This window comes from Leptonychotes weddellii, chromosome 1, assembly GCF_054177405.1.
Source record: "Leptonychotes weddellii isolate Sample4059 chromosome 1, ASM5417740v2, whole genome shotgun sequence".
Classification (NCBI taxonomy): domain Eukaryota; kingdom Metazoa; phylum Chordata; class Mammalia; order Carnivora; family Phocidae; genus Leptonychotes; species Leptonychotes weddellii.
This window is the reverse complement of record NC_138369.1, coordinates 148,561,983-148,582,564: the sequence shown is the minus strand read 5'-3', so window position 1 is coordinate 148,582,564 and position 20,582 is coordinate 148,561,983. Positions and strand designations below refer to the sequence as shown.

At 36.7% G+C, this 20,582-nt stretch overlaps 1 long non-coding RNA gene across 1 annotated transcript in view; it reads left to right on the top strand.

The window, feature by feature from the left end:
* Nucleotides 1–12,317: 12,317 nt before the first annotated feature.
* LOC145716095 (uncharacterized) overlaps nt 12,318–20,582 on the top strand; it is a 388,856-nt gene continuing 380,591 nt past the window's right edge. The window contains exon 1 of the long non-coding RNA XR_014138453.1: nt 12,318–13,227. This is a non-coding gene — a long non-coding RNA (uncharacterized LOC145716095). The remainder of the gene's footprint in view (nt 13,228–20,582) is intronic.

Here is a 20,582-nt window from a genome sequence, read left to right as displayed (position 1 = left end):
GTACTTTGGTGGAAAAAAAATCAATGAATTCATCAGCAAATATTTTTGAGGATCTATCATGTGAAAGGACTTGAGCACAGAATCCATATAAGATCCCTGCCTCAAGTTTTTAAAACACGGATTTGCATTTACCGCTTACTGCTTCTCCAAGTTAGTTTTCTCATCTGTAAAATGGGGATAATAATAATCCCCTCTGTATCTATGCTAAAGTTTTGCAAATAAAGTGAGGTAATAAATGCAATTCCAAAAACTGAAATGAAAAGCTTCAAACTCATACACATATAATTAAACCATAAATACCTCCCTAGATAGCATAGCATCAAGGCAGAGGAGTACAGATATTGTTCGTCCTTTCCAAACGTATCCCCCAGCTTCCTATTCGTATTTTCTTTGGCAGCCTTAGCACTCTTGTTAGAATGAGATGAGGGAGAAGAGCAAATGATTTAACAAGTAAGAAATAAATGAACATAAGGACCAAATTCACAAGGTTTGAATCTTCTTCAAAAGCTTAAACTAAAGCTATAGATAGTACTTTACATATATTGTATATTACCAAAGTAATTTGTTAGAAAGAATGTGTATCTACCACTGAGACTCTGGAAACAAGAACTCGACTTATGAGCATCAGCATAGGGTCACTGAATGACATTTGAGTGCCTGTGTGTTGTGCAAAGTGCAGGTCCCTGCTTGCTCCAGGCTGAGGAAATGCAGGATACTGTAGATCCAGAGTAGAGCTAAGGAAGACAAACATGGCAGTATTAAGGGTCCCTTCTCCATCATGGGTGATGATAGGGTCTTAAGTTTGTCTTGCTTCTTCTAAGACCCATTGCCATCGGATCTCTTGGCTTTATCTGGTCATCTGTGTGTCCATTAGGATGTACTCTTTGCCGATACTTGTCACCTCTTGTGACTGGACGTCAGTTCTAATCTCTGACTGTGATCCCCGAAAGTTCTCTACTTTTCTGACAACTTGCAGAGCACTTTTCTCGGCCTTTATTCCTATCAACTGCTACCTGGGTCCTGTCCTGCTAGAATCACGAGCTGCAGAGCTCTTTGACCAAAGCCCCAGTATTAGAAAGTTCTTCTTTGGGTCTTCTCCTTTATCACTTCTCCCCCTTGGAATTTTACACCAGCTGAGATCAAGTCTAAGTCTCCTGAGGCTTGATTTTGAATTTTAGATGGTTGGCCACCCCCAGGAGATTCTGTTTATGTGGGTTCTTATTTATGCTTATTCTCAGCTTACTTCTCTTATGCTTTAGTCTGCTGGACAGTCTCAGAATCTCTTACAGCCTGGATCATGCAGGTCAAGATAGGGAATCTCTTGAAGAGAAAAACTTCCCTAGGCAGCAATTTCAGAGATCATTCAGGCCATTCAAATTATAACATTTCTAAGAAGGCAAGCAAAAATACTGTTAATTAAATGTTGAATTTTTATTATAGCTAGCATATTAATTTTAAGTAGCTTTGATTTATAGTATAGCACAATTTTATTTATGTGCAGGATGTATACTTTATAGCACAGAGTGTCCTCTTGTATAATCAATGTGTATAGGATATTTATGTTCATTTTATTGGACTCTGAGCATAATTTTACTATTAAATATATGGAAGAATTTTATGCTTGTTTTTATGACATCGTTGGCCTAAGCTAGGCTTACTTCTATGCCAAGTCTCTTGTCAAGAACACAGCTCTCAATTTCGACATTGTTTCTATGGGAAAACACATAAATACATTGCCTTTCATGAACATCTGCTTCTCTGTAATTTTAATAAAGCTAATGGAGCAAGACCCAGGTTTTCTTACTTCTATTGAAACATTTTCCCTCCCTGTGTTTCCCTTTCCTTCTTGGGATAATGATTTCCCTTGAGGGTATGTGGTTATATTACATGGTGGTCGAGTCTTTTACTATGAATGAAGCACTCATTTCCTCGAGATACATTCTCAGGAAACTAAAGTTTTTAAAAAATGCATGCATGTGTGTATATACATGGAGGGGGTTGTACGTATAAATGTATCACAAGCAACAAAACCCTTAATTTGAAAATGATTTCAATTAAGTGTCTTTATTGTTAGGGCTTTAAGTATTCTTCTATCAGTGTATTTCACTTCATAGCCTTGTTCAGAGATCTAGATTTTACTGGCCAATGAGGCCTGAAAACCCTTTCCCTGGTTATTTGGAACAAGATGGAGTCTGACAGATGCAATGTGATGACATTATGAGTAATTTGTGGTGGTTAGTAATAAAAGTAAATTGTACCCAGGGTTTGAGGTAGCATGTAAAGTGGGAGGAATTAGTGATATGTTGGAAAGAATGTTGAGTAAAAATTTGGGATGCTTACATTTACTTTGGCAAATCATAATCTCCATAAATTTCCATTAGATTCCTTATTATTGTGCTTTATTAATTTCCTGTAAGAAATGCAAAAACCACATTTCTTCTTCTTCATATGTCAAACTACTTCAATATATTAACAAATTAACAAAAGTAGTATAATTACATGTGGAAACACACGCATTGGCATTTTAAGTTTTCCATACTTGGAGAGAGAATATCTGTTAAGCCTAACCATCTAGCCGTAGGTTAAACCAGCAATAAATGTAATTTGATAATTTACAATTCCCATCTTCAGACTTTATATAATAAAGTATACATACTAAAATAATAAGATCTCATAAACAGCAAATACCTAATCATCTTTTGCTTGTTACTGAAAGCCTTTAATTTCATGCCAGTTGTTGTCATTATATATTGTAAGATGCAAATCCTCACAACCATCTTTTTATACTAATGAAAAGTCATATAAATTTAGAAAGTATTTCATTTCATCCATGCAATGTGCATTTCAATCCAGAGTAAGCAAATATTTCACATGCACACAGTGAATCTCTTATAGTCCCATTTTAAGCTTGTCAAGTATTCTGATTTCAATCCTATTTGCTCAATTTAAATTGCAATTTAAATGGTTAGATTCTACCATTAGATTTTAATTACCTTCAATTCTATCAGAGCGGGTCCCAACCTTTTGTAGCAAATTCATTTCCTGCTTAACCAAAGACACAATACTCTTTAAATAGACTATCTCTCCCTGCCTGTGCTTTCTCTGGAAAAAGTTTTCACACAGACTGTTGTTTATTTCCTCTCTAGGAAATAAACAGGAAAAAATTTATGAACAAAATAAGTGACACACCTATACAAGGGAAAGACGAGATGAGAAACATGATTATATTTACTTTATGGAAAGAGATGATGACCATCATCTTTCTCATCAGATGATGAGATGCTCATCATCTGTTTAGTATTTTGTGACTGGGTGGCTTTATCTTGTTAACTAGAGCCCCTAAATGCTGGTAATAGTATGACTCTGCACCTTTAAGCCTTTCTTTGCATAGGTCTTTTCAAATACAACCTCTCTCTAGAGAATGTAATTGACTAATTAAATAAATTACATAGAGAAAAAGAAACCCTCACTAGGCAGCCTGTGATTTTAAGCATAGCATAGATAAAAATCATAGAGAATCCATCTGACGTGTACACATTTACACTTTTATAAAAATACATTGGGGGCGCCTGGGTGGCTCAGCCGTTAAGCGTCTGCCTTCGGCTCCTGTCGTGATCCCAGAGTCCTGGGATCGAGTCCCACTTCGGGCTCCCTGCTCAGCGGGAAGCCTGCTTCTCCCTCTCCCACTCCCCCTGCTGTGTTCCTGCTCTCGCTGTCTCTGTCTCTGTCAAATAAATAAATAAAATCTTAAAAAAAAAATACATTGTAGAAGATGTAGCAATAGAAAGCCTCATTCTTATTCTTGATTTAAGCTATAACCAAGGATTTCTGGACAAGTCATTAATTGTTTCATGCCGCCAAGGGCCCACTTAGTGCTCTGAAGCAGTAACTTCTAAGTGGTCCTGCTGGCCACAAAGATTTAAATTAGGCTCCAGAAGAAACCCATAATAGTTTATACAAGAGTGCTGAAAGGCAGGCATGTTGGAAATGACTTTGTGACTGCATATGGTGATGTTGGGAATGCAAATATAGTCATATGTGACTAGGTGGTAAAAGGAAGATTATTTTCTTCACTCAAGGCTTGAGGATTTTTGATCTAAGCGGTGTCTGAGAGTAAAGGTGACTCTATCATGATGCTACAGCATCTTGGCAGAAAAGCTTCCCCTAATTGGTACACCATTTGAGTCAAAATCTAGTGTGGCAAGTTTTGCCAAGTTTCTTTAAATGGGATCTGTTGCCATTATAATAAAATCTGGCAGGCTCCTGGCTCATATTTTAAAAGCAAGTACCGTTTATCCTTGAATCAAATAATGAATAACCTGAAAAAAAGTCAAATTAAACTTTTTGTAAGATCTGCATAATTTATACAAAACATGCAGATATAAACAAAGCTTGTTTTTTAGGCTGTCACTGACCAGTATTATGACCTCTTCAGATTCAAATAAGTCTTGGCTTTGCCACTTGCTACCTATCTGATCTTGGACAAATTTTTTATTTCCCCTATGCCTTGGTCTTCTCATCTGTGACATAGGGTGAGCACATATAGTTATTGTTAAGATTAAATGAGATTATCTAATATAAATTCTTAGCACAGGGCCTAACACCTAGTTGGTCCTCAACATGTTGTTGCTGGTAATGATGATGGGGAGCTCTCAACTCAGACTGAAGTCCTTGGCCAGTTTCCTCACTCTCCATTCAAGTAGTGGTCAGAGTCCTCAATTCAGCCTCCACAATATCTCGTATCTGTGCTTCATATTCAGTCCTGTCCTTTTACCTTTATTATCAGGCTGTATTCAAATGAGAAAATGTCTGTGAGAGAACTTTGTAAATTTTAACACACTGAAGAATTGTTAGTTGCTTTAAACATGTTATTGAAATTTACCAACACTCTAGTAATTAAATGGTATCTTTGCCATTCCACATTCTAATCCATTCTTAACAGAGGTACCTTTTAAAGTATATCTTTTAGATTACTTCCTTTTTCAAATACTTTCCATGGTCCCTTAGCATGATGGACAACACTCCATTGAAGTGGGTCATCGTCTCTCTTTATAATGTTTTTATCTAGTATTTCCCCTCACATCCCACCAATACCCTGCTCTCTAGCACATCAGAAAAGATGCCCTCTTCTAAATTTGTTCTAACTTTGCCTCATTTAAGTAGTTAACTTTTTAATTGGATAAATATGGATTGCAAATTTTTTCATATGGTTTTTCTTTGTACCAAATTGTCAATTTCTCTTTCCACTGTTTGAATTTTTGTTCTCCAAGTCCCTACTTAAAATTTTATTTTTCTGTTCAGCCTTTCCAAAAAGGCTGGTAGGAATCTCCCTAGTAGGAATCAATCTCTCTTTACCCGTTCTCCATTTTCTAGACTGTATCCATATTCACCCTTCTTTCTATCTGAATTTGCCATTTACAACATAGTCTGATAAGTCTGGAGGGTAAGGACTGAATCACCATTTTCTCTCCAATTCTGTAATGCCCAGTGGAACATCCTTCACAAGGAAGGTGCTAAATCAGAAGATATATTAAGTCTCTTTATTTACAGGTGTCTTTGTTAATACTGAGCTATAGTAAAAAAAAAAAAAAAAAAAAATAGAGGAACCAAAGATAGAGCAGTGGCTGGATTAAAAAAAAAAAAAAAATCCCCAAACTCAGGGGACAGAGGTTGGCTTTGATAGTCCCTTCTTTTTTTTTTTTTTCTTATGTACTACTCTTAGGCTGTACATTCTTTTGATATTTATTTTAACCAGAATTCACTAGGATAAAAATGTTAGGTGAAGGTCATAGATAAAAGACTGAGGGAGAAGCTACCAAAAGTGTCACTGTGGATCCAAGTCTTTGTTCTGAAGTGTTTTACTAAGACCTATGAAAAATCCCCACTGTCATACAGCAACAACAAAAAAGCACATCCATAACTCCCTGAATTTTGTTTGCCATTTAATGACAACTTGTATTAGCCTGACCTAGTTAGCTTGGTATTCAGAGTAAGGTGAAAATTCATCACAGAAAAAAAAATGGCATTTTATCAATGGCCATTCTCTTCATTTTCTGTATCCCATCTCTAACCCAATATTTCATGGTTCTCTTTAGCCCTAAATTGCCTTTCTGGGTGAAGCAGAGTTAGAAAATACTTTCTTGGCCTTCACCACCACCAAGGTTCAGGATTATCAGTGTTTACCACATCTATTAATCAGGTAACATTGGGAGGATCCCGTCAGGGTTCTCCAATCTTCTTTCATTCTTCATGTAAATCACAGGACACTACTATGTACTGTGTGTAAAATGTAATGAGAAGGGTTATTTGGGGACCACAGTATTGATGGCTTGGGCAAGATACTGTTAAAAGTTTTTGCCATACCTTAGATGGTGTAATTAACTAGATAAATAGCATTGTCCCTTTATGGATTTTCAAATCCAGCCAGAGCCATCCATCTTTCTAAATAAATGAGTAAAATTGGTCAGCAGCTACAGCTGCATCTTACCCAGCCGTATGGTCAATGAAAACTAGTCATCTTCTACTGTGAGGAATGCATGGTCTTAATCCCAACTGTTTTGAATACCAATTTAAGCATAAGAATAGACTAAAGGAGAAAGAAAATGTACTCATCCTCAAATTAACATTATATTGGGCAAAACAAGTAAGTTTGTTGTTGGCTCATTGCCTGACAGACTAAATCAGAGTGGAGAAAACATTGCCTTTTTGCCATGTGTCAAAACGTTTTTCTGGGCTCCTTGGTAGTTGAAATGGCCCTACAATAATGGTTTTCATTCTCCTGATATCCCATGAGTTTTACTTTGCATCAGATCAGGGTGAGGGATGTATTGAGTGCTTTTGTTTCTGTGATCAACTCCTCTCCTTTCATTTAAAGGTGCATTAAACACGGTTTACAGGGATATTCAAATCACACAGGTTTTCCTTTTAAAGTTTTCCACTTCATAGAACAGAGCAACCATATCATAGCTACATTGCTATTTGTACTGAATCCACTGTTTCAGAAAGATATTGCCTTCTAAACTGCTGCTAGCTATAAAATGAATAAAATATCAATGCTGAGCTACAAGATACACACCAGATGTAACCATGCTTTTCTGGAAACTATGCCCACCAACAGGAACTACGTGAGAAATTGGCCCTGAGCATTTCCAGCCTCATAAACAGGACTGTAATTAGCACACTGATAAATACTTCAACAACCAGCAGACAGAGTAAGCATTTTGTGGTTTAATTTATACAATTCTTTTGACATTCTCTGGTAAAGAATGATAAGGCGTATTGCTGATACCAGGGATTCATGAAAGCAATAACATTAACCCAACTTTATTTATAAAATAATTTCATTACACCTCAATCTTGAATATCTCTGCAAATGATGAATAGGGATAGCGGGGATAAATTAACTTATGGATACTTATAAAAAACTTTTAGTTTTTAGTTTTAGATTCCTTTACCTCTTATTCTTTTATTAAAACTCTTTACTGAAAATGTAAATATAGACCAGTGTGGACTGTCACTCCCTTCTGCTACCCTTGTTGACATAAACTAGGCTTTCGCATATTCAGGAACAAGCCCGTTTTGGACCAGATACAACAAGTTGATTTTATTGAAGCTTACCTACATTGACTCAGGTTGCAAAGAGAAGGTATGCAGGTTGAAAAAACAGAAAGGTATGCACCTTTTGGTCAGAATTCATACAGAGAAGTCAGGAACAAAGTCTTAGCAGCAGCTACATAATCAGGCCTCATGGAGAACTGGAACTCAGTAAAAATTCAAGCTGCTCTAGTTGTCCAACAACAATTCTAGTAATGATTTAGTCCTTAACTCAATTTCTCTCTGTAATTTTTTCTCTACTTCTGTTTCTGCTTTTGACTGAGGTCAGGCTTACCTCCAGGCTTTACTCATGGTTACTCTATCTTATGGCTCTTGTTTATTGCAAACTCTCTATGTGTCTTCTTCTGTGCTACTATATCTTCTAATTTCTCTATACTTTGAATTAAAGTTTCTCAGGAAAATAATCTAACAGAGACAGATGATCATGGTCCTGCACAGAGCATCTACAATGAATAGATATTTAACTCTGGGCCATACATCGTAGACTGTGTAAGTCACTGTAGGGTTGAGTGCCTTTGCTTAGGGGTTTTTCAATTATAGCAAAGGTGTTGGGGTGAAATGGTCCAAAACATGGTGACACATGTATTGGAGGCAAGCATCTTTGTGGAAAAGACACTCATTTCATTTGTGAGCATTGAATTGTGAGCAGACAATTCCAGGAAATTGATGAAGAGTGATATGAAAGAAATATAATGTCTAGGAGGAGAAGGAGGAGCAAATGGCTTGGGAAAAGGATATAAAATGAATACTTGACACTCTTTTTATGTTCCATTGGAAACTGATAATAATAAATATAACTTTCTAGGAAGAGCTCTTTTTTAGTTCCTGAAGACACTTAGGGGTATTAAAGAAATTGTCGACCAAATTGTCCACCAAAAATACATCATGTAGTTGTTAAAATTAGAGCTTTGTTTGCATGAGATTGAGAATAAACTTCAGCTTATTTGGTGGTCCTGCCACTCTAGAGGATGTCAGGAAGTACCTTGGAATCCCTTAATTTAATAGTTGTAAGGGAATAAAAGATCATCTTAACCAAACCTCTTATTTTACAGTTGAAGTGTAAGTCGAAGTGAATAGTCCAAGATCTCACAGCTAATTATTGTCTAGGTGGTGCACCACATTATAAGGGACAAGTTCAGTGGTGTAGGAAAACATTATTCCCCTAGATTCTGTGTTTTAGCTAGACCACTGTGAGCCACTCTTCTGCATGCATCTAAGGGAATCCTACCAGTTTCAAATGATTACCCCATCACTTAAAATTCTCAATCAACAGACCAAAGAAAAGCCACAGAAATCATTTGAGTTACTGACAAATGGCTGTAATAGCTATTTCCCCCCAGATTTAAATATTCAAATTCATTTAATTCCCCATGTTGTTTGTATAACACTAAAGAAACTTTAAATTATAATGCCATTTTTCATTTTTCAAAGATGTGATCTTACTATTAATCATAGCATCAACACAATTCATAATCATTCCTTGTTTCTGATTTATATCACAGGCCACATTTAAAGCTTTGCAAAGATACATGCAAGGCCTTAAGGCCAGGAATCAGTAGCATTGGGTGAGGATTTCACATCTTCTGATTATCCTTTATTACAGACATTATTATTTATGTACTCCCAACTACAATCTTGTACTTTTACCTTCCGTAGGGAATATGTCACACTAAGTCAGTCATTTAGAACACAAGAAATTAAATCAAACTGAGAAATCTTGGGGTATAAGTTATGTTCATTTAGACACTTTCCAGGTGCCTAGCTTAAGTGAGAGATGTCTTACTCCCTCAGGTTCACACATCCTCATCCCTATGGCAGCTCACCTTTTTATTAGATTCTCAGTCTTTGAGAAAACAAAGCCAGACTTTCTGCTTCATTCTGGGGCACGTTCCTGGAGTGAAGGTATAATCATTTTCCATATCACTTCCTAACATCCCAAGCTGGGCAGAGGAGAATAGGGCTTCGAGGATAGAATAGCAATAGTGGACTCTTGTTGCCAAGGAAAGAAAAACATATAAACCTGTTGGAAAATAAAACAAAAACCTCTCACCCATCAAAAGACCACTCTAGCCAGCAATAGAGTTTAAAGTGCTTCATAGGGCCATACTAAGTTGGCAACAGTAAATTACTGGATCCAAATATATTGTTGGTATTCAGAGTCTCAGAACAATCCCCCAGTCTCAGCTTTGCTCCACTTATGTTCATATTTTCAGTAAGTTATGGCCAACAATCACCTAATATGTTTTGACTGTCAAACTTTTATGCAATTGGTAATGATCCTTCCAAAATGGTTTCTGTGGCCAATGAAGCCTTCACCCATAAACCATAGACTCAGGAAGGAAACAGGGAATGACCAAGGCATTTTGTGTTTGCATTTGTATTCATTTGTATACAGACCCATAATTCCTAATGGTGCATCCTTTCATTCTCTAAATGTCACTCTTAAATGCTACAGAAATGCATACGGTTCTAAATAACACCAAGCGTTTAAAAATAAAACTCTTGTCCTTGTCATATCTTGGAATATGATTATAGCAACTGTAGCCAGTCAAGAACAAAGACACAGGTTAGAAAGTCCCAAACCTAGGGACTACCCCTATTCTTAACCTATGGTAAGACTAGTATTCAGCAGGGTTCGTCAGTGGGTAGTTCAGTAAAACAGTTCTTAGCAGAAAAGTTGAAGGTGTGATAATGATCAGGTGGACCACAGTTAGGGGGAATCTGGAAGGCAGGAGGGCAAGGATTCACCATTGATCACTTGGATCATTGGTAAGAAGGGATTACATATAAACCAGGGTTCATGAACAGGAATCCAACCTCAGGAAGATGGAGCTTAGCTGGCAGGATTGTTCACAGTGGATGGGGGCTGAAGAGAGGCTTGGGGTAGTGGTTAAAATAGTGATGACACCTGCAACAATGATAGCTGGTACAGTTAAAGCTCTTACTACATACCAGGTGCTTTGCTACACACTCTTCCATGAAGTCGCTCCTTTATTACTGTAATTCTGTAGCTATTTCTATTCCCGTTCTAAAAATAAGAAACTGAGGCTAGAAAAGGAACGTGACCAGTCCCACTGCTTGTTTGCATTTTTATGTACTGTTTCAGATATCCCTTATTCCCTCGGATTCTTCTCCACCTTGCTCTTTAAGGGGCTGACAGGAGGGGATGAGAGGAGACTGGAGAGAAGAATGAGGGAAATTTAGGTCAAAGTATTTATTGTCCCAGGTCTAAACCCATAGGGTCATGTCAGGCTGTCTGTGCCCCTTGTCTCACAGAGTATTTAATACAGGAGCACGTGATGGAATATGGTCTCTAGGCCCACCTGAGATGCCCAGTTGTCATACTCTAGTAGGAGTTCAGAGAGAGCTGAACAACAAGGGGTGCAGAAACCCAGAATGTGGGGCGAGAACTTAGATCTTCTTTGCCTGCAATCACAGACCTGAAGGTCTACACTGCAGCTGGAGTCAACCTGCTTCATCTGCAGGGTCGGGAGAGTACTAAGGACTCTGGCAAGGCTCTGTGGCAATTATACTTCTCTTGACATTGTGAGAGCCTTACTCTCTACTCAGTAAAGTCCACTGGGAAACATTTTTTTTCTGTTAATTGTTCTTTTATCCAACTGCTGTTAGGACTTCATGATACAGTGGGGTCCCCCTAGGAACTTTGAAATGAGAAAAATCTGATAGCCTCCCTTGCTCTAAGAGTAAAATTTTAATGTCAGCAGAGGTGAGAAATGCACAAAACTGCCCAAGAGGCAACTCAATCCCAGGCCTGCAAGTCTTGATGATAACCCAGTAGATATACTAATATATATATATATATATATATATTCACACAGATTTTTTAAAAAATGAGTGAATCTATCACAAGAGAGTACTAACAGCCTCTAGGACAAAGAAAATGGGGAGTTAGAGAGGTAAGTGAGTAAATGCGGGCATAATCTGGTGAGTGGACAAAGACCTGTGGCCAATGAATTAGACTCTCTCTGCCCTTCTGTCAAGACGGTGGCTTTATATGATTATCCACGTTTTCAACTGTATTCTCATTTAGGAAACCGGATTCTAATTGGACTTCTCATATATTTTGTCTTTAGGGAGAAAATGTGTCAGGCAGAGTTAAGAAACTGAATCAAGTAGATTTTATACTGAGATAAATTTGTGATCACTCTAGTTGTATTTATAAGTTTTGTGAGTTAAGTTAATGTGAGTCTGCATCCGAGAGACAGATCATCCTATGTGTGTTGACAAATAAGGCCTCACCCTCTTCAAGATTAAGGACCAGATGCTGTACCATGGGAAAGTCATTAAGCTGATCTCATCCTGCAAAGCATTTTGGGAGGAGAACAAGCTGGTTGACCACAGAGGACCCTTTCTCCTCTACAGTAATCTGGACTTTGGGTTGTTTCTTTTTTTAAAGTCATTAATTATCTCTGTATTAGACGCTCTGGGACCTTGTGTGGATAACTTAAAACAGGAGGAACATCTCTTGATTCAATAAAAAAAAGCTTCATTGAAAAGTTTCTGTTATGACTACAGTATCTACAGTTTTGTAAGATCCAGTATTCACCCCTGCCTGCTCCCGTAGACATGAATTTTCAGAACTTGCCAGCTTCCTGGACAACACTCACCTGGAACTGGGACTTAGTTCCCACCTTGTTCTTTGCCACAGCAGAGCATTAGCCCTGCCTTCTCCTACACTCAGGCTAGAGTAGATCCACAGATACTCCTTTTCCAGGAGGGGAGGCCAGATAATATTTTAAGCATACTGTCAACTATTACCCCATGACTGTTGTTATGTGGAAAAAAAAAATTAAGATTTATTTATTTATTTTAGAGAAAGAGAGCATGAGCAGGGGTGGGGGAGAGAAGCAGACCCCCCTGTTGAGCATGGAGCCCAACACGGAGCTCCATCCCACAAAAAGGTTGTGAACTGAGCTGAAATCAAGAGGGACATTCAACCAACTGAGCCACCCAGGCATCCCATTATGTGAAAAAAATTTAAAAGTAATCATTTTCCTTAGTTAATGATTGTATCCATTAATTCATCCATTTGTTCAATCAGTGTTCTTTGAACAAGTATTATATGCAGGCTCACCAGTCATTTCCCTTTCCTGCTCTGTTCTGGAGAAAGAAATAGCCACATATTATAAATTACCTGCAAGATATTCACACATTCCTTATGGGAACACTGGGGCATTAGGGACTTTGTGGAGCAGGTGGTATTGAGACAGATCTTGAAGGACAGAATATGCTTTTACTGGCAGAGACTGCAAGGACTCAGGAAAAGTTAACTGGAATAAGGGTGAAGAGGAAAGAATGCTGTTTTGAAATCTGAATTCCCTTCTATCCCAATTATTATACACGTGACTTTGGAAAAGTCAGTTTATCTTTTGAAAACTTCCATTTTCCTCATGTGCAAAATGGGATAAAAATACTCACCTTCTCAGGGTTGTGGGGATTATGTGAAATAATATATGTTAAGATTTCCTGTAAACTCTAAGTGTTATGTAATGGTGGGATTCTGTTCACACACAGCTAACAAAAGGAGAACGCAGAGGAGTCATACAGTAAATTGGAGAAATTACAAACATTTTGGCCATGAATTTTGTGTAGGTATGTATGCCCTTTCTCATTTGAGTGAGATAAGTGACTTATCCTTTTTGTTTTTCAGTTACTCAGCTGAAAAATGGGAATGCTATTTTCCACTGTGATGACTAAAATTAGAGTATATTATAAAATGCAATGAGCATTTGGTAGTGAAGAGCTTATGTAAATAATCTCAACTGAGAACACGTTTCAGCAAAGAAATCTCATTCTGAAGAGGTATCTTTAATGTGCTACTATTCTGCTTTTATTGGGAAAATAGGAAATGTTTGACAAAGCTCTTGAAATGGTGGAAGACTAAGTAAATTCATTAAAATTTGATCTATATTAGGTGATTGTCTCTTTTTAAAAATTAATTGGGCGTTGGTTTTTAAAAATTACGATATTCTAGTACTTGATTTTGGTTAATTACCATCAGAGCCATTTGGGAGCTTGGGCATTAATTTCATTTTAATAAACAGCATCAGCCTAATGTGGGAATAACTTTTATTTCAAAACTGAATTCCTAATGCAAATGCCTGAAAGAAGCCTCCATAAAACCCAACAGCATACACGAGAGTTATGTCTTCATAATGTAAACATAGCCTAAAATTGCAATAAAGATATAAAAACAAGAATTTTGGAACAGTCATTTATAAATGATTGCATAATTCCTGTAAGCTTCATCCCTTTGTTTTCCAAATCCTGCCTTTAAACTGCTTAATCTGTTTCTCTGACGGTTGGGGGTGTCATGTGACACCTACAGAAGAAGTATTTTCTTCAATATTGCTATTATGAGCAACATCTTAGTATATAAAAAATGCCATGAGCAATGCTAATTTGAATGGCTTCTGAGCCAACATCAGCATTGCTGACACCGTGGTGTTATGTGTATCAAACCTAATCACTCTCGTAATATGATGCCTCAGTAAATCTGTGAATATTAACATACAGTCGCATCAACTTAGCACTGCCTCATGCTGCGGTATATTGGCACAGAAACACTCTGGTAGAGGAGCAGAGCAGTTCAAGCATAAATACGTAGAATGTATTTGTAATGTATTTATGATTTGTAAAGTGGCTGTTTATCAGTTCTAAGCTCCGCTGATATGACGGCACTCTTTTCCAGTCTTACCTATCCTAAAGCACTTTGTAAGTGCTATTTCAAAATCAGATATGTCCATTTTGAGAGAAGTGATTTATCTTCTTTATGACATGATATGTTTATTTTAGAAAATATTATCAATCCAATTTCAGATTTATGAAACAAATGGACTAGTTGGTAATTATTTCCTTTCTAGAATGATTACTTACATGCAGAAGGAAACACCTGTAGGACTCAAGCTTCCTTTGGAGTCATATATGAAATAAGACTGATGCATGTGTGTTCAGAAACATAAAGACATTTACACCAGCAATCTTCCAACCAGCGTGGTGTCAGTAAATGGCATATAGTATACCCACCTGGAATTCCTACATACCTAAAATAATTCATCTTTCTTGTTTTGCTCAAGCTGCCAATGGTTAAAAAGACACACATGTACTAGTATAGAAATAGATGATCTCAATAACACAAAAGGTGAGTAAGTCACAACTGTGGTGCAGGCAAAGGATTTGCTAACAGAATTCTGGTCCTTGGATCAAAAGAGCAACCAAATAAAAACCACTGAGCACATGTTTCTCTAGCCAAACTTCTTAAAGAGTCAAATGAGATAGAGTCCACAAAATGTATTTTGGGAAAAAAGTTATCTTTTAAGGCAGTTTTCTTTTGTGTTTTATGATTGTCAGCTTTTCCTACTAAGTCAGTATCACTTTGATGGTAAAACATGGGTAGTTCAGGATTTTTTGTCTGTTTTTGGGATAACCAGAGTGTTACTTTTATCATTGAAGGTTTGGTCATGAGTAATTTTTGGAGCAAAGTCTTGAAATGAAATTAACTTGAGCTTTACAGACTTATTTCAAAACCACATGATACAATGCTTTATTAGGCTGTTCTTCTGAACAGAATGTATGGTGCAGTAAGCAGAAAGGATTCCCCTAAGGTTCAGTGAGGGTTATGTGGGCAAAAAGGTAGCAGGGAGACCAGGGAGCTTCTTTCCCTTCTTCTAGTGGGAAGGGCTGCATTTAAACTCAGCTTTCCATGGGACGAGTGGCTTCTTTACTCTGCCAGCATCCTATAGGCCGTGAGGTTTCCAGGTGTTGGATAGCTAGCTTTCTCAGACAGCTTCTGTAAACGGCTGCCATACAAATTCTAACTCCTGATACAAAGCAATGGTGCATTCCCTCTCTGACAAGGCTACTTTCTCATTCTTAACCTACAAGAGGGGAGATACCTCTCCATAAGAGAGCAATTCCACATTGTAACATGGGTTGAATTAAAGAATGTGCTTTAATACTGGGCACAACAATTAGCAGCCCTGAAGGAATTCTTCTGGCATGCCATGATGCATTTGGTTAAGTCCCTAGGTGGTGCTATTTATAAAACATTTGCATAAGGATTCACAGATTCCCAGAACATTCAATTGTGCTATAAAAGAGACAACCACCACCATATTATATTGGTTGCTGTTTAAGCAACTTTGGTGATTAAATACTGGGGAAAAAACACACTTTACTATAGCAACCTATTAGATAACCTTATATTCAGGCCAGTAGTAAGGAACTCTCAAATGGAGACAAAGACCAGGGATGGAGAGGGCTCTCTCATAGGCCCAGCAAGCCCCCTGCAGTCACAAACCACATATGATTCCACTTTTACTAGCCAGCAGAACCAGGGACAGATTAAAGGGGAGAAGAAGACATTTATAAAGATTGGCAACTGAAAAGATTGGCTCAACAGTGCATAAGAACCCTTTAGCACTCAGTGTGGTGCTTTTTATCATCATGGCAAAGGACGGATTTCAGATTCTGGTCATTTGTCATTTTAAGAGCATGCTCTGGGGCAGAATTTTCTTCTAAAGTACATGCATGATTCCCCCTGACATTCTTTTGCAATATGTTCCCTCCAGTTGGGAAATTCTTCTGAGGTAATGGCCAGTATAATCCAGTTATAGAGAAGTAAAAACTACTGTATGATGTACCCATTAATATGCCAATGCATGTTTGTTTTATTTGCAACTTAGAATTCAGGGACTTTAAATAAAAAATCTTTAAAAAAAAAAAAAAAAGGGCGCCTGGGTGGCTCAGTTGGTTAAGCGACTGCCTTCGGCTCAGGTCATGATCCTGGAGTCTCTGGATCGAGTCCTGCATTGGGCTTCCTGCTCCGCAGGGAGTCTGCTTCGTCCTCTGACCCTATCCCCTCTCAGGTGTTCTCTCTCTCTCAAATAAATAAATAAAAAATCTTTAAAAAAAAAAAAAGAATTCAGGGACTTTAAGAGCTGACTCCTTTTCTCTGAAGGTCATTGCCGCCACTCTTACTGCTTGAATAATTACATTAATGATGACTCATCTCCTTTATGTGATGATTGTGAAGTTGGAGCAAGCCAGGAGACACAGTTCAAAGATCTGTTGATTTCAATAGTATGCAAATAACTTTATATACAATGGACTCTCTATATATTGTACTTTTTTCCTCCCTACTCCATGTTTTTCTATTTATAAAGGAAAACGTAAAATAATGGGAACAGTGAATATTGAATCAAATTTGACCATTATAAAATTAAATCGCTCAAAGTAGAGAATAAAGATGAAAATGTTTGAGGCTTTTTCTTATATATTAGGCGAAATCGTACAAATAGAGGGAATTCTGCCTGATTGAAAGGGTATGAGTTGTATTGGAGGATTTACAATCATCTCCTGAAACTGCTTTGTAGACATTTAACATAGTTCAGACTAAAGCATCCACATTTATCTCTTATTGACAATAAATGCTAAATGGTCCAAAGTCCAAATTGGTCTTTTTCACAACCCAAATTCACTGAAATATTTAATTACCAAAGCTTAATTTTGTGTTGGTGGGAGAAAGAAGAGGAAGATGAAACTCTTCAGAACAAAAATCCATCTGTTACCAATAATAGCCTTTGTATTTAAAAAGCAATTGGTGATAACATGACTTTTCCTTTTTTGTCCTATTTTTGTATTTCAGTTCTTTGGGAAGAAGGTCATTTTAAAAATTAACAGACTATCAAAAAAGGATACAGTGAAAGTTAACATTGCATGGACTTTGTCAGGAAATAAAGGGAATATGTAATTTGTTTGATGTAGGACCTCCAAATCTTGAGCACATCCTGTGTGTCAAATGGGAATGAATGAATTTTGGTGATATTTAGTTTTGTAGTAATGATGACTAGAACTTATTACTGCATAAACCACATTTGAAAAAAAAAGTCTCTTTGAGACAATATTACTTTGGCCGTTATTCAAATGAGCAGGAACAAATGAGGCATTTATACAGTTTTTTTATTCTTACTCAGATCAAGCTAAATCTCATTAAGAAATTAAAAAAAAAAAATGAATCCAGCAAAAAGAGCTTTTGCAATTAAAAATAACTTAGATGAGAGATAATCTATTTTACAAAAGAATATGTTCTATTTGCACTTATTTATTGTATAAAACAAAAATCAATTTTCTGTTAAGGGTCCTTCATTCATAATTGAAACAGGTTAGATCTAATTAATGGAAACATTTTTTTTTTTTCTGCCAAGAAGTTCTGTCATAAAACAAGGAAGTAGACTAGTGAAACCTAAGTCCATATGATTTTAAAAAATGACTCCTCTTTTTATGATGCTCATTCCATGTATGGGTTTTTAAAAAATACATTAACACAGGGTGCACCTGAGTGGCTCAATCAGTTAAGCATCCTGGGATCCAGCCTTGCAAGGGGCTCCCTGCTCTGCCGGAAATCTGCTTCTCCCTCCCCCCTGCTCTTGCGCTCTCTGTCTCTCTCTCTTTATCTCTCCCTCTCAAATAAATAAAATCTTTAAAAAATAAAAAAAAATATAACTGCAACTTAGCTGCCAACTGTCTACACATCAATTAGAAAAACGTTAATATGCTACTTTAAATCAAATACAGGGATAGAGTGACTCAGTGCATTAAATCAAGTACAGGAAGCTGAGCAAGTGCAGAACTAAGCTCATCTTTGCCCAATTACCTGTAACCTCTTAGAGTCACATTGGTCCTTATGGCAGAATCCTTGGGTCTGTGAGAAGGGTTCCTTTACTTTCCATCTCTAGGTGCCACTGCTTAGAAAATGATTAATATCTTTTTCCAAGAAGAATATCTTAATTTTATTAGATCATGTTGGCCCCTTTGTTGAAATAAATTAATGTATATGTGTAGGTTTATTTTGGGACTCTATACTCTTGTCTATGGATCTACATGCTTACCTTTAAGCTAATACCATAATCTTGATTTCTGTAGTGTTAGGGGAAATCCAGTAAGTTATCTCACCGTTCTTTTCCAAAGTTGTCTTGCTTATTCTAGGTCTTTGCACTTCTATATAAATTTTAGAATCATCTAGTCAGTGTCTGCAAAAAAGGATGTTTGGATTGTATTAGGGATTGTGCTGAATCTATAGATCAATTAGAGAGAATGGACATTCTAGCAATATGGAGTTGACTAAATCATGAATGTTATTTCTCTTACCTAGTTCAGAGCCTTTTTATTTTCTCTCAGCAATGTTTTGAAGTTTTCACTGTAGAGGTTTTAAATGAATTTCATTAAACTGATCCCAAATATTTCACGTTTTTGATGATTTAGTTTTTTAAATTTTAAGTTCCAGAGGTTTATTGCTGATGTACAGAATACAATTTGTTTTTTATATTGACCTTTTATACTACATGCTTTCTAAAATTGTGTTAATGCAGTATTTTTAAATATGTTTTAAAAATAATTTTCCATATGGATAATTAAGTTGTCTACAAATATAACTTTTTTTTAGCCTCTTGTTTTTCAGTATACATGCCTTTTTTGAAAAGACAAGTTATATAAGATAAGGTTGCCTTATCACCTAGCTAGGACCTTCAATACAGTAAAAGTGATCCTGTTAGCCTTTGTTCCTAATCTAAGGGAAAACGTTTAGTCTTCCACCATTATTATGATGTTAGTTGATGGTTTTTTGGAGGATGATCTTTATTAGGTGAGAAAATTTGTTTCTATTTTTAGGTTTTGAGGCTTATTAACAGTGGGTTTTGGATTTTGTCAAATACTTTCTCTGTAACTTTTAGAATGATCATATGATATATATTCTTTATTCCTTAAGTGTGGCAGTTGATATTGATTGATTTTTTAATGTGAAACTAACCTTGCATTCCTTGTCATTTTCTTTTATCTTCATATCATCCTTCACATATATGACCGAATTTGATTTTTCTAGTATTTTTGAAGATTTTTCTGTCTATGTCATGAATGATATTGGGAGTAGTTTTCTTTTCTTGTAATATCTCTCTGGCTTTGGTATCAAGATTATGCTGGCTTCACAGAATGAGTTAGGATTTTTTTTTCTCTGCCTCTCTTTTTATTTATTTATTTATTTATATTAATATATAATGTATTATTTGTTTCAGGGGTACAGGTCTGTGATTCATCAGTCTTAACACAGTTCACAGCCCTCACCATAGTATATACCCTCCCCAATGTCCATCACCCAGCCACCCCATCCCTGCCACCCCCCACCACTCCAGCAACCCTCAGTTTGTTTCCTGAGATTAAGAGTCTCTTATGGTTTGTCTCCCTCTCTGGTTTCATCTTGTTTCATTTTTCCCTCCCTTCCCCTATGATCCTCTGCCTTTTTTGTCAAATTTCACTTACCAGTGAGATCATATGATAATTGCCTTTCTCTGATTGACTTATTTCGCTTAGCGTAATACCTTCTAGTTCCATCCACGTCGTTGCAAATAGCAAGATTTCATTTTTTTTTTTGATGACTGCTGCTCTTTTTAAGCAAAAATTTGGATTAATTAGTATTATTTTTTTCCTTAACTGTTTGATTAAATTTACCAGTGGAACCAACTTGGTCTGAAGTTTTACTTGGGGAAAGATTTGTTTTTTTACAAATTTCATTTGTAAAAAAATTTTTTTTTTATTATTTTTTTTTAATCTTATGTTAATCCCCATACATTGCATCATTAGTTTTAGATGTAGTGTTCCATGATTCATTGTTTGTGCATAACACCCAGTGCTCCATGCAGAATGTGCCCTCCTCAATACCCACCACCAGGCTAACCCATCCTCCCACTCCCCTCCCCTCTAGAACCCTCAGTTTGTTTTTCAGAGTCCATCGTCTCTCATGGTTCGTCTACCCCTCCGATTTCCCCCGCTTCATTCTTCCACTCCCGCTACCTTCTTCTTCTTCTTCTTTTTTTTTTTTCTTAACATATATTGCATTATTTGTTTCAGAGGTACAGATCTGAGATTCAACAGTCTTGCACAATTCACAGCACTTA